The following is a 13,429-nucleotide window of genomic DNA, read 5'->3' as shown; positions in this document are numbered from 1 at the left end:
TTCAGAAAGTGTCTTAAAGCTTGGGCTTGCTTTTTTGGTGGGGATCACAGGGTAAGACAGGTCCACCGTATGCTGTGACCATGTCATTTGAGCACTGATAGACTGTAAAATTAACCCACAAATTCCCCTCCAAGAACAGACTGGGAAAACTCCCGTAGCAGGTGTGTCAAACTGTGACTGTATGTGGGACTTTTGTAGAGGGACTCCCGCCTCGCAGGGCTAGCTGGATACTCACACCCCAGTGCCAGCCACTTAATCACACAGAAGAAACATGGTGTATCTGCTTCCCTTGTGGCGTAACATGAAAAAAATCCTGATTCAGGCTCCAGTCCCATGATGTGGGTGCAACCAACAGAAGCTCATAGTAAGACTGGCCTTTGCAGCTCTGCCTGCTGAACAAGTATTGACAACCTAGCTCTTTATTTATCTAAAAATGAACACATGCTCGTGAGAAGTGCTAGAAACACAGCCTCAGGGACTGCCAGCCTGCAGAAGTGCAAGCGTCTGCTGTGCTGCCCCATTCACCCAAATGAGCAGGGACTTTCATTCAATGCAGCGGATCAGACTTGATGCTCTAGCCAGCCTACAGGATCCACAGCAAGCTGGACTGAGAACTCACACATACCCTGCAAGACTGCCACCAAGGGCGACTATGAGCCTGGACATTCAGCTAGCAGCAGCCTTTTATGCCAGAAGAATAGCTTTGATGCCTTCTCAGATACCTGCTAACATCATTTTGGAGGTGGCATTAATGGGATAGATTTTGCTGTCATGTCAATGAAATATTTCCTTTACAACTTTCATTAAGGTTTTTGTAAAATACGGATCGGTGTCCCAACTGTGCTGTTAGGCCATCATTGCTCTCCTTCAGTTCCTGTGACAGTGTTGCACCAAAGCTCTAATTGTCTCTGGTTCCTCCTTCAATGCATACAGACAAGTGTAAGACCTGGCCCATGAACTAGGTAGGAAAAAAACTAGGACCCCTCGAAAAGGTGTGGAGAAGCATTCAAGTACTGAACAACCCCTAAAATCAACGCTTTTGTATCTTCAGGGTTCATTTCCTCAAACCCTAGTTCAGAATGTTCTAATCTCCTTTATTTAGTTTACCATAGTAAGACTTCTACCTCTACCAAATATAAAAACCAAATAAAGGCTTTTGCATGTTATCAGCTTCTGTTTTGTCCATTGATCTATGTCCTGCCACACAATTCCCTGCACCCATTCGTTCTTTCAACAGTAGTTTGTTGTTCATCCAACTCTACATAGCATACACATAGTTACATTGGTTCAGTAATGCCTTTTATTAGAGATTTCTAAACCCCTGATGAATCGCTACTTTGCTTACACAAACCACTAGACTGAGGTAGACGTACAATGGAATCTGCCTAGGATAACTGGGCAAGAGATGAAAATGCACACACCTAGCTCTTCAGGCCTCTAAAACACTACAAGAGCATCCCCCTACCCTACCAGAAGGGCTGATATAAACCTGTATTTACATACCAAAATCAGCATCTTCTGTGCATCAAGATGTCAGTGGAGAACCATGGATTTTTCCACCTTCCAAGGAAGTGTCCTAGCTACATGGAGACTACAAGGATCAGGCTTTGAACAACCACTAGATCCAAAGAACCGCTTGGCTTGTACCCTTCCCTTTATGAAATAAAGGCTCCTTTACTTCGAGCATTTATATTGCTCAGTGCCTGCCTTACACATGCACACTCCCATAAAACAGGCTCGCAGAGAAAAGTAATGGGAAGCAGAACTACACTAATGTAATCTGAACTGGAGCTAACCTTGTTTGTGTGCAGGGCTGATGATGAAAGGGGTTGTCAGCAAGGAGAGAGATAGGAGAGGGAATGTACACATGGTGATAAAAACAGGCTGCAGTTTCGTGGGGCTCCCAGCTCCAGAGCAACTAGAGAAAGCACCAGTGATATACCACCATTCAAGCTCAGCAGGACCTCAGATCCAACCACAAGTAATAGCCAGAGGAAGGGAAAGAGGAGCACAGGTAAAGCAACTTCAGAGAAATGGAAACGTAAAGCCATACCTCATTCTGGAAGTAAAACAGTATCCCTAGAGAGAGGCAGAGGAACACCAGGGAGTAAGAAAAGTGTCTGATGGGAGGACTCAAGAGCCCTGCTCTGGTGGAAAATATGAAGCAGCCTTTTAGGCAAGTTCACAGTCAATCAACTATGCTTTCAGTACTGCCTGAGGAAGCATCTAGTGGGAAACAGTGTATTTAGTGGTTAAAGCAAGAGCTTGAAAACTGACAACTTGCAAAGTTCCATTCCCAACTCTGACAATTGTTTGACGCGTGACTTCAAACAATTAACTCCTCTGTGTTTCAGTTTTCTCATATGCACAAGCATATCTCACGAAGAACGTCACAATTCTTAAATGCTGGCAAAGTGATTTAGGATCTTTGCACTCTTGCTGTTACTGCTAACACGGGCATAGTCTGGGAGTTGGAGGAGATTGTGATAAATGAAAGCTTCTAGCTGAAGATGTTGCCAAAATTAGCCCTTTTCAACTGCCTCCATGAGTGGACACCCAGAACCCAAGTGCATCTTGCTGATAAAACCAAAAAATAACCCACATGCTTCTAATGGCCCTCTACCGCTACGCTCAACTTTCTTGACCTTCAGGTTCCCATCTCGAGCACATACAGCACGCCACGCTTAAGAGACCCTCTTTAGAGACTTCCTCACGCCCGGCCAAAACACGCAACCCAAAGCTAACCCGCAGTAGAAACACACACCGCCGTTGGCGGCGAGCCCAGGCAGCGCAACCCCAACGTCGAAGCAGGGACGGACGGACGGACAGCCAGGTGTTGCCAAGGGCGCACGAAATCTCTGGGTGACTCTTAATGGCAGCGACGAGGCAGCGAGCGCCGAACCTTCTGGGAAAAGGCCAAGCAGAAGCCCTAGCAGGTGACACCAGCGGTTACCGTCCCATTCTTGGCCAAAATAGAGAGACCGCTGCCGCCCGCCCGCCTTGGGAAGCGAGGGGGGGGTCTGCTGCCAGCACATCTGCTCCTGCGGTGGGGGGGGGACACGGCTTCAGGGGCTGACCCCCCCCCCAAAACCTACATCTGACTCGCGGGAGTCTTAAACCACCCCGTTTTCACGAAGCAGAAGTGCTTTTTCTTAAGAAAAACACGCGCAAGCTGGTTAAAGGAGCCCGAGGAGTCATTAATGAGGCACGGAGACACACGCAGGACGAGACGCGGCGGGGGACGGGGACAGGCACCCCACCAGCCGCGGCGACCCTGTGCAAAGACCCCCGGGAGGCGGGTTTGGGGGGGTGCCCGCCCCCCCAAGCCGGGATCAGGCAGCCGCTCCTCCCGACCCCCCCCTTTCCCCGTACCCCCACCGCCCCCATCCCCGGCCCACCGCTCACCTGCGCTCTCCTCACGTCGCGGCAACCGGGGCTGCCGGGCTCCCCGGCGCGGTCCCGACTGCGGCCCCCCACACCCCCCCCCCCCCGCCCCGGTTAAACCGGCACCGCCCCGGCTGCCGGCGCGCGCGCTTTGAGCCACCGTCTGCCAAACGCCGTTTTTTTTTTTTTTTTTAAAAAAAAAAAAAAAAAAAAGGCCCGCCCGCGCGCCGCCGGCGAGCTCGGGCACCGGCTGCAACAACAAAAAAAAAAAAAAAAATAAAAAGAAGGGGCCCGCCCGCGCGCCGCCCACCCGCGCCACCGGCGAGCCAGCAGGCGGGCGCGCGCACTACCGGGGAGCGGGGGCGCGCCCCCGCCCCCCCCCCGCCCCGGTCGCGGCGTGCAAGTGAAGCCCTGCACCTTCAACCCCTGCACCTCGGTGATCCCGGTCCAGGCGTTCTGCACCGGGTCCCGGTAACCGTTGTCGAGCTGTAGACGCAGCCGTAACCCCTGCAGCGGCGGGGACGGGGCGTCGTGCGCCCGGTAAAGGGGGGCAGTTGCACGGCGATGCAACACCCACCCCCCCACCCACCCCCTTCCCGGAGAAATCAATCCCGGCAGCCAAGTGCAGAAAACGGCCAAGGCGTTACATGGCTGCCACCGTCCTGACGCAGCTGACGTCCCACACGCTGCAGGGACACGCTGCCGGTAACGCCGGACCGTAGCTCCGTTACTGCTGACGGACTAACGGTAGGGCACGGGGGTGAAGGTAGGCCCTAAATCCGCACGTACGTGGTAAAACTACTCGCATCGGAGATTTAAAATGGTTTGGGATTCACTTCTACCCCGGGAAGGGCTCCTTCGGCAACCTCAACCGCGCGACTGCTCTTTCTTCCGCTGGAAAACTTTTGGGCGGTAAGGATGGGCAGGACCCCACATCCCAAAAGAGAGTCAAATGATTTGGGGAACAAGAAGCAACGCCTCCGAGATGGGCAAGGAGCCCGTGGGGCCCAAGGTCGGAGCAGGGCAGCGATCAGTTGTCACATGCCTGGTGCTTCACTAGCGGCTGCTCATCGTGGGAGAGAGAGGAGTCGAGCACGCCTTGGTACGCTGGATACCGAGGATGTACAGGCTATCTACCCTTCTTTTTGTTTGGGGTTTTTTTTTTTTTTTTCCTCCCCCAACCCCTTGTACAGGTCCGTTGGCCACAGGGGAAACCCACGCAGGCACCAAACCGTTGTGCGAGGGTCCACCCCTCCGGAGATCCAAAGTGCCACAAGGGTCGGCTTCTCCAACACCCCACGGGGTGTTGTCATCCTCCTCCTTCTCTTTCTCCCCTTATTTCTTTTTCCTCCAAAAGCTGACCAGCTGTCTCATCTAGGCTATGAACATCGGCTAAATTTCACCCTTTTGCACGGAGCATCTCTCTGACCTGTTGAGGGAAGTTTTGGTGGTTCCATAGAAGCAGCAGATGGGGATAAGGATGGTTTCCAGTGTTAAAAACCACTCGCTCTCCTCTACCTTATTAAATTTTCAGCAGCAATTAGATACCCAAAGACCATTTGCTCGTTTGTAAAAAATGTCTCTTTTCACACATCTCCTCTTGCACTCGAGAAGTGCCCACCGTGCTTTGGGTCATGAATAATAGGAGATTGTGAACCCGGATTTGCGCTTTTAATTATTTCACTCCCACACGTAGAAACAAACAATTTTGGTATAGGACATGGTCAGCGTTAGTGCGTTGTCCCGATGGGTCCTGCAATTTTATGACTCCCAGAACCACCATTTTTCCTAAAGCTTCTACTACCAGAGGCATGTGATTAAGGTATAAATTCTTTTTTTTTTTTCCATGTTATAATCCAAGAAAAGCTCATTATTCTTGCAATCTGACTCATTTTTTTCCCCTGAACATTACTAGTTGGCAACACAGATATCTTACCATCAGTACAAAATATGACTGTTGAAACATTCGTTCTTCAACTCCATTTGAATCTACCATCATGTCTTAATGTGACCTTTTAAAGCTCAGAAACTGTCTATTTTAAATCATTGGCCCTGACATGTGTTGAAGATATTTTTAACAGACTGTTTACAGGAATTCTGGTTTCTGTTCTGCTATTTTTTTTCCTTTTCAACAGCTTTTCTATTCATCATCTCCAAGTTTCACATATAGGACCGTATTGAACACTCACAGGACATTTGCCCACACGGCCTGTGAGAAACCGGACAACAGAAACCAAAGGGAAAAAGGAACTGAAAGTCAGAAAATAGTTGCAACCTACTAGATTAAAGATCCGAGACCTCCAGGAAGAACAGAAGGGAAAGGTCAGTTAGTTGTTTTTCCTCTGCGTTACTGAGAGCAAAACAGTGCTAACGGGTTTGAAGAAAACACTGGTAAGAAGGGCCAGTGGCATCTGCGCGGCATTATTTCAAACGCATCCAATATTAAGGTATGTGCTAGGCATGCCAGTTCAAAAAGACTATCTCCACTCCACGCCAATCTGGTATAAATTTAACCAGAGTTGTTCAGAAAACTCTGAAAGGCAGATTTTGTATTCTCGGCTCTTAAGTTCCCTCGCCATGCAGCAGGCACGTGCTCCATGCCACTTACTCTGGTGAATTTGCAAGAAACACGATTCCACGCTCCTGCTGAGTCAGGGGGTCAGCCGCGTCCTGCTTGGCAGACGGAGCAGACCCCAGCCTAGGATTCCCGACTGTCGCACCGTGATCCAAGTTTTATGCAGGACTCACCGGGATGGTGGGGAGGAAGGAACAACGGTCACTTTTTGTATAATCGCAGGGGCAAATCTCTCCCACGGGGACACAGCATCTCTGTCCCCAGTTGAGAGCCCTGCAATAACAACAAATAGGGCACAGTGCTGCAACTATGGGTTGACTCTAGCTAAGCATCAGGCAAAGAGGAAAAATTGCTATCTAAAACTGATGTCGACGTAGTTGTTGGATAACACAAACTGACTTTCATTTAAAAAATTAGTATTTGCCATGCATAAATGAACGCACTTGAAAACAAGAAGGGATGTTCTCTCAGGCCGCATTATAAAGGACATGCACTGGGACTACCCAGGGTTAGCATAAAACTGTAGACAGTAGAAAGACAAATGGACAGGAGGAAAGGGATGACGAGTTTTCAGACATTCTGCATCACATAACTGCTGGCTCATGGTACAAGTCTTTGCAGGATAAGGAGTGCCCATAGCTCACAGGAGAGAGGGGAGACTCCCTACAGATGGGGATAAAAACCCTGCAGTGCTACGCTAGGGTTAAGGGCTGCTGCCTATTATATATTTACCAAAGCCAAATCTAAAGTGCGATTTTCTTTTCATCTTTTGGCTGTACCCCGCTTACAATGACTACTCACACGAATACCTTCTTTTTATGTCCCTTTTCTTCAACAAAGGCTTTTCTGAGCCCTTAGTCTTAATTATCAGTCTTTCATAGCTCGACCTCTTGGCTTTTATCCTCACATTTTTTTCAGGTTGTTTCCTCTCTTCGCTGCTCCAGGTACACCATTCTTGCCCATCTGCTTACCGTCTCGGCAGCCCTTTACAAATGGACATGGTTGGAAACACTGGCTGTACAGCTCCTAACCATCTCCCTTCCAAATCCCTTCTCTACACCAATTTGCTGCCTGAGAAACTGAGCCAATGTTCATATCCTAGATGAGACAGCTGGTCAGCTTCTGGAGGAAAATGGAACAGGGAGAAAGAGGAGGAGGATGACAACGAGCAAGTAATGTAACCACAGTGCCTTGGTATTTATAGGATTGCCTGGCAAGAACACTTTCAACTGCCAGTGGGGCACCTGGAGAGAAAAACACCGTGGCTGCCCTCCTGGGTCCCAACCAACCTAGATGTTGGCAATTTTAGTAAACAGTAACATTTGTGAAGCTGTATTGACCACTTCTGCAGGCAAAGCTAGAAGCAGCCCCTCTTATTCTCCACTTGCTGTGGTACGGGGTAAACAAACAAACTAAACCCCACCAAACTCACCACATTTAATTGCACCACAAAGCAAACAGGAAGCTAGAGCAGTTTTAGGAGAGTTGAAACTATTTGCTCCATGTGGTTAACACTACTCAACAGGCGGGAAACCGCGCTTTTGCTTCAGCTATGCAGTTGGTCTGCAAATACAGCTGGTAACTTGCTCTTATTTAAAAGTCAAAAGAGGTTTTTTTTTGGCAACAAGATCTGAAATAGGATCACAGCCACATGAAGCGTACAACACTGATCCACGCCGGCTATCAGAGGTGAGCAGCAGAGTTCACCTGTGTAAGTATAGCCACAGGATACATTCTTCGGTGAGAAACGCCTATGGCCAAACCAAACAGTGCTTCAAGATTTGAACATGAGTTTCTTTTTGCATCTTGCACAAAGGGCGTCTGTGCTACAGCATAATGCTACACTGCTTATAGGCTTTTCATTCTTTGTTGGGATTTATTTAAACACATATATGCATTTGGGGCCCCTAGGCTCTCTTGCAAGCAAGCCATGTGCACACTGAAGGGAAATTAGGATAAATTATACTAAGTATTTTAACTGCACCTTACAGCCTCCAACTGCTGTACACATCCATTTTTGTATTTTGAACTTTCCAGTTCTCCATCTCCAAATAGCCAGAGCTGCCACAGCCTTACCAATTACCATGAACTTCATAAACAGCTTAATGCTGCTATATTTTACAGATATTTATTCAAGTGGGACACAACGTAAATAACGAGGGGAGGACTAGACCTTCACCACCTTGAAAATCAGTGCTAGTGCTCTAGGGAAAATGTTGACTAATCTAAACCAACTGCAGATCCAAAAACTCCTAAACTTTATTGGGGAAATTCAGATATGAGTTCACAGTTTCAGGAATATAGCATGACTAATAATTAATAATGAATAGTAAATGCTGTTAATATGTTCAGACTACATACATTTTCATTTGTACTGCTTAAAACACATAAATAGCATGTACTGTAAACTCTGCTGGCCCGTGCTTTTCCTCTTTCGTTCTCATCACACAAGAAGACCAAAGGCACAGAAATTAATTGACCAAAAGTTACATAGGGGGATAGCAGAAAAATTCAGGTTAAATCTCTGGTATTCTCGCTAAAGGACTTGTTTTATTAGGATAATGTAAATTTACTTTTAGAACATCTATATATTCAGTGAGAAGAAGAAGAAAGAAGGACAAGAAGAAAAGTGGAGGAAATGGTGACTTAAAAAAACCAGTTAGGTCCAGAATAATTCTGTCAGGTTGGGAGGTGACTGGGCAAAGGACAGCAAGTGCATTGGGACCCATGACTGGTGGATATGTAAAGCAACGAAGGACAACCACCACCCAGGAAAGAGCTGCAAGGAAGACAGTCACTGTCACACGTCTCAGGTTCCACTTTCCCCCAGCTCAAGTCCCACAAAAATGACATTTCCCCTGCTAAGGACAAGGCAGGGGACAGACACCAGGTGAGGATATTTAGGGGAATAAAAAAAAAAGGGGGGGGGGGAGATCACAAGCACATTTACCAGCTTTACCCAGTATGGGTTGCATTAACCTGGGGGGACCACAAATACAGGGACAATCTTTGCTGCCCTAGGCTGACTACCTCCTTCCACTGCTAACTTGTCACATCCTGAAGCACACGTCCTTAACCAACCCTGAAACAGATGCTGTTTTTCTCCTATTCTTCATTTACGCTCAAGCAACCTTCCCAGGAAGAAGATATTTCTCTGAAGAAAAAATGTGGCAGTTATTTCGTAGCTTGGACTTTGGGACAGCTGAGTGCACAGTGGTTACAGCATGAATTGTTTTTCTTTCAAGAACAAGGCTACAGTTTGCTTGTTGATATTGCCACAAGAGATATGTCAGAGAAGAAAACCATGACAAAGCCTCAGCACATTTTTCTCTTCGTCTGATGGACATGCATTCAAACAAAAAACTCACTAAGTGAAATCTTTCCGTAAGCTGTATAGGAGGTGATGGTGAATTATTAGGGGGTGGGATTCAAGGATCTGAGCAGCCTGTTTGTTCAAAGAGCCTCTGAAATAGTGTTAAGCCTGGGATCTCTGCATGACAGAGAAAGGAGAATGACGACAAAGATACTCAGCTCTCTTGCTGAAGGCCAGAATGGCGTACTTTGGTGTCCTTGCCCAGACAAAAATACTGTTCTATTTGTGTGACTACGCATTTAAATGAAGGGTATTGCAGACTTGAGAACAATGCATTCCTCCTTGATTTCCCCGTAAATGTTTGCAGAGGAAAAACAAGCAACAAGAACTGACCTGAGTTAGCTGCAGCAAGCAGTTGAGATTCCTATCTTGATCATCAGCAACACCACAGGACTTCTAAAGGAGAAAAATCCCTGGAGGCAGTTCTCCTTAGGAGGTTATCAAAAGGAAGCAGGAAGCTTTGATACCTCCTTGGTTGTTTCTTCTTCATCAGAATTTCAAAGTGACAACCTCTGCCCCCGTGCCAAAGCATTGCGTTAAGGAAAAAGCAAGTTCTCTTAATTGTTGGTGTTGCAAACAGCACAACATCCCAGAGAACGAAGTGGAAGGTATTAGTCAAATGTTAAGATGGGAGGAGATGCTACTGACCCAGTTCTGCAAGATAAGCGAGGCTACAGCTATGTCAGGGATACAGTTTGCGTTACGGACTGCAAAAACATAAAACAAAATGGTTTTGGGAAAAAAAACACAAAACCAAGCCAGCACCAACAAAAACTCCCACCACAATTACACACGCTACTTCAAAAACCCAAGACTTAATGCTTTCAAGGACAGGACCTGGAGTAAGGTACTCTCGTTCTTCAACTCATACTGGCACAGATACCATGGCCTTTAATAAGTTGTTTCACCTGTTTCTCTGCATGCAGAACACAGATAATATTACTTCCGTGTTTCGTAGGGCATTTTGTGAAGCTTTGCTAGTTGTACAAGTCATTTGAGGTGTTTGACTGGTGGTACTACAAAGTTCAAAGCATTAATGTCTCAACACAAAACATAGTTTACTACTTTATCACTTCAAAATATAATTGCATACATACACACAGCATTTCCCCACACACACAAGGAATGCCTCTCAAAAACTCACTTCTGTTGAAGATGTTTTTTTGATACAAAAAACAAAACGTCAAACATGAACGGCCAGAAGCTACATCCCTTTTCTGACTATCAGTTCTTCAGGAAGGACAAACAACTTTCCTCTCATTTTTGTTGCAATACCATTTCTTGGGAGCACTTCTTTTTGCAGAAAGTGAGTGATCTATAAAACCACAAATTTCCATTATGAGTTGTAACTGCCTGTTTAACTAAACCACGCTATTTAATCTTGAAATTACTGTTAGGGGATTCTGGATCCTCTTCTTTGCTACCAGAAGAAAAGCAGCACTTGGTCTTCCCACACTCAAAAGTACAGTTTAAGTTCACATGAGTGTTGGGTTGGGTTCTCAAATAATATAAAACTAGACCTCAGTGATAAAGTCAGAGCACTAAAAAAAAAAGTCCTCCTTCATCCAGTTTGGGAATTTTGGGGATCCTTATTAATTGTTTCCAGTAAGACCGGATCTTGCAAACTTTTGTGTGGGTGGCTGCACACTGAAGACAGACAGATGCAGGTGCCTGCCTGCACTAAATATTTTGCACAAACACATGAGTTTGTTATATTTGGGTAGTTTTTGTTTGTTTAGTTTTATTTGATGTTTAAAGTGTGTATTCCAAACTAAGCAACATTCAGAACCCAAATACACTCTCTGCATAAAAACCAGAATATATGTATCACGTTACAAAATGAGGCAGATGCCAGTGACAAATGCTTTAAGAATTTTTTAGCAGCCACCTGAAAAATCACTTAAGAGTCAGAAATAAGTAGCAAAGGCCATTACATGAGTCATCAATGACAACAAGGAGAAAAGGAATGTGAAGGGAATTTTTTTTTTTTCCCCTAAAATGAGAGATGGCTTTGGCTGAAAGAAAATTATTATTTTTACTGTTACCAGAGTAAAATTTCCATTTGTGAACAGGGGAATTTCCACCTGAGACATATTGATGAAGAATGATTTACATAGCTGGAGGTAAAACTACAACTTTTACCCTGGGAACAGTGTTGAAGGAAAAACAAACTCTTTTGGTAGCAGGAAAGTGCAAAATTTTTGTCCTCAAATTTTGGTCCAGAAATAGATAATGTTTGTTTTCATTAAGTCTTTAAAAATACTTACAAAGAAGAGAAGATACATTTCACAGAAGCAAACATTCCAGCCAGCCTAAACAGAACTAGGACTGGGAAGCTGTACCCAACAGGCATTAACTACGTTAAGCACTTACACTATATGCTACAAGGGTGAGTGTGCCTCTCAAAATAAAATAAAAAGCTTCACTGTTTATTATTACTGTATCATCATTTAAAATGTGGCGGCAGCAGCAGGGATTTGAGCGAGGTTGGGTGTCCCCTCACATCAGGAGGATGCAATCAAACAGCTAAATTCACTGCCTCAAAGGATTTTTGCAGGTCTCACCATGCCCTTTTCCATGACACTGGCCACGCTACAAACTTGCTGCCTTAGTTTCCCTTTCAGGACAGTGGGAACAGCAACGTTTAGTATTGGATCACTTAAAAGATTAGCATTTGCAACGTGATTTGCAAATTACAACGATGAGCGATACCATACCAAACTGTTTTGTATGAGACTCGCAGATCTCCTACTCAGTGACACAGAGACTAATATTATTAACTTGGGTTGGTGAAAAACAGCCACAGCAACTTTTTCTTTCTCTAAGCGACCTGGGCAGCTTGTTACAATGGAATTTTATACTCTGCATTTTTTCCTCATAGTTCAGTGCTGGTTTTTTCCTTTCTCGACTGCTGAATTGAGGCCCAGAAAGACCAAGCGACTCTCCAACACAGGGGCATGCAGGATCGGGACCAGAGCAGCAAATTTACTCCCAGATCTGTGCGCACAAACCACTGTGCTGGCCTTCCTTACAATGGAAATGGATGTTCCAGAGCCCTGTGACCCTCAGGCCCTAAAAAGGGGTTTAAAAATCTCCGTCATCCTTATACTGGCATCACCCCCCACATCCACTCTTTTACCCAGATAAAGGAGACACGCTTCCCACGGTAGACAGCAATCAGCCTTACGCTGCCACACTGGGTGGAGAGGTGCTGCCTATGAGCACACGCATGATGCATTACATGCATGTACAAAATAAGAGGTGAACTACATGCAAAACAGCAAAGCAAGACACACAGAAGGTGCATTTAAGATAGGCATTGTATCTAAGCTATTGACAAAAACCCCAACTCCCACACGTGTATCTTGTACCATATCCTTTTGGGTCATCTGGAATTTTTATCATCAATAGTTGCAGCATTTGCTGCTTTTCTCTGTGACTTGAGGAAAAATAAAGAAAAGGCGCATTCTTCTGTGAAAATTGTACGTCATTATGATTTGCAGACTGGGTTTTGCATATACAAGACAAGCCGCTTCTTACTGAGCTTATGTTGTCCAGGTCCTCATCCCAACAGCTGCCTTTCAAAGCCAAAGCACCGCAATCCTGGTAGCTCACGTTCCCCCAACATCCATGAAAAAGTTAACTAGATGTATTTATTTATTAATTTAAAATATTTTTTTTCCTTAAAGTTTCCAGGAAGACCATGCTGCTCATTTGTCAGGGCTTATTTCAAGGAAAATACTTGAATATTTGAAAATTAAGGGGAGGGAAAAAAAAGTGCCACTCATTTAAGTGGTGCTTTAGCTGAGTCTAGCACACTAAATAAGCCATCTACTCCTAAACAGATAATAAAACCGTACATATTGGTAAACAACACTGAATGTCAAATTCAGTTATTAAATCAATTGAATGATGGCAATTTCCACGTGCAGTCTTAATTACTTACTAAAAGAATTTGCAGTGTATCTTCATATTTGTAGATTTTACAGCCCTGAGTAATGACGCTTCACCTAAGTGATTTTTCCATTTTAACAGAAGGACAGCAATATAACAAATTACCCCAGCTTACACACCTTTGCATATACAACTGCTCAGCC

At 45.4% G+C, this 13,429-nt stretch overlaps 1 protein-coding gene across 11 annotated transcripts in view; it reads right to left on the bottom strand.

Annotated features, from left to right (window-relative positions):
* The window catches only part of PIK3CD (phosphatidylinositol-4,5-bisphosphate 3-kinase catalytic subunit delta), a 33,481-nt gene extending 29,950 nt beyond the window's left edge, over positions 1-3,531 (bottom strand). For 7 of the 11 annotated variants that reach the window (XR_012650338.1, XR_012650339.1, XR_012650340.1 and 4 more), the window contains exon 1: positions 3,406-3,484. The gene's annotated coding sequence lies outside the window, so the exon portion shown is untranslated. Of the gene's footprint in view, positions 1-1,503; positions 1,773-3,405 lie in introns of those variants that run through there. The other 4 variants (XM_075027338.1, XM_075027342.1, XM_075027339.1 and 1 more) reach the window with 3 other exon arrangements.
* Between the last annotated feature and the right edge of the window lie 9,898 nt (positions 3,532-13,429).

The sequence above is a fragment of the Buteo buteo genome, chromosome 5 (genome assembly GCF_964188355.1).
Source record: "Buteo buteo chromosome 5, bButBut1.hap1.1, whole genome shotgun sequence".
Classification (NCBI taxonomy): domain Eukaryota; kingdom Metazoa; phylum Chordata; class Aves; order Accipitriformes; family Accipitridae; genus Buteo; species Buteo buteo.
This window is presented reverse-complemented; position numbering and strand designations above follow the sequence as displayed.